Source organism: Stegastes partitus, unplaced genomic scaffold (genome assembly GCF_000690725.1).
Source record: "Stegastes partitus isolate 25-593 unplaced genomic scaffold, Stegastes_partitus-1.0.2 Scaffold398, whole genome shotgun sequence".
In the NCBI taxonomy this organism is placed as follows: domain Eukaryota; kingdom Metazoa; phylum Chordata; class Actinopteri; family Pomacentridae; genus Stegastes; species Stegastes partitus.
Window position 1 is genome coordinate 438,760 of NW_007578129.1, and position 1,351 is coordinate 440,110.

Below are 1,351 nucleotides of genomic sequence, written 5' to 3' on the forward strand. Positions count from 1 at the left end.
AAAAAAAAGAAGCTTTAAGTTTACAGATAAGTGGGTGACCTAAGTCTCCATTGTTATTAATTGGTGTTGTTCTACTTAAGATGTGTTGAGTTGGTCACAGATATTATTTAGTGATGTATCCACAAGAGGGCAGTATGAAGTCAGAGTGATGTATTTAAGGAAAAGACCTCTAGAGTCTTCCCCTCCTTGTGTGTTCCTGAAGACCTCTGCCTGGGTAATGTGCTGTGTGTACATCCGCATGGAATGTTTCTTATCGTGCAAGTTCTATATAAAAGCCGATAAAACGGGAGTACGTGTTGCGTGCATTCTTTCACGTGGTCAAGTTACCACAGAAACCTATGTATTTGTGAGTCTTTTATGACCGAGAAATCTTTTCCAATAAAATCTGAAGAATTTTCTGCTGTGATGAAAGCATGAATGCCATCCCTGATGGCATTCATGCTTTGATGAAGGCACATTTATCATATCAGGTATTTACATATGCAATACCTGAGCTAAAGATAGCATCATTCAACTTAACTAGTGCGAAATGTACAAACAAAATAATAAGAAACACATTAACCAACCAATCAAAATTAACACCAAGAGGAAAATCTTTCTGGAACACTCAAATACATCAAATCAACTGGAGCAAAGCTTGGTCCAATCCATTTCTTTTTTGCATAGCCAATCAAGTAAGAGCAGTTCAGTTTAAAATATTACACAATATTTACACATGCAATAGCATCATCTCTAAATTCATGGAAACTGATCAGAAATGCTCCTTCTGTCATTTAGAAGTTGAGACGCTTCACCATCTACTTTTTTTCATGCAGTTACTCTTTGAAATTATGGAAAGACTTTAAAAAAACATGTAAGGACAAACTTTGGATATAACAACATTTTTGTGAAAGATGTCATTTTTTTACTTTGAAAATCATATGCAGTCCATCAACCATATTATTAATGTACTTATTTTGTTAAGAAGTACGGAAGCCGAGAGCGGTCATGGCCGCACATTTTTTTAAACGCCGTTTTCCCGAGATACCGATATAATTATCCCGTTATCTCGAGAAAACAGCGTTCGTTTTCTCGAGATAGCAAGATAATTATCCCGTTGACAGTTTCGGCTGTCACTTCAGCCTTCATCAGAAGTTGTCGGACTTCCTGGTGTGACGTATCTTATATAGACAGCTGACCGGGAACTCCAACATGACGTGTCATGAGAACAGCTGACCGGGTGCGACAACTTACAATGAAGCGCTCGTGCCCGGTCTCGTCTGTCCTCCGGCCCCCCGCTGGTGACTGAGGATGGAATCCCAGGTGTGTGGGACCTCCCACACACCTGGGATTCCATCCTGGACCGGGCACG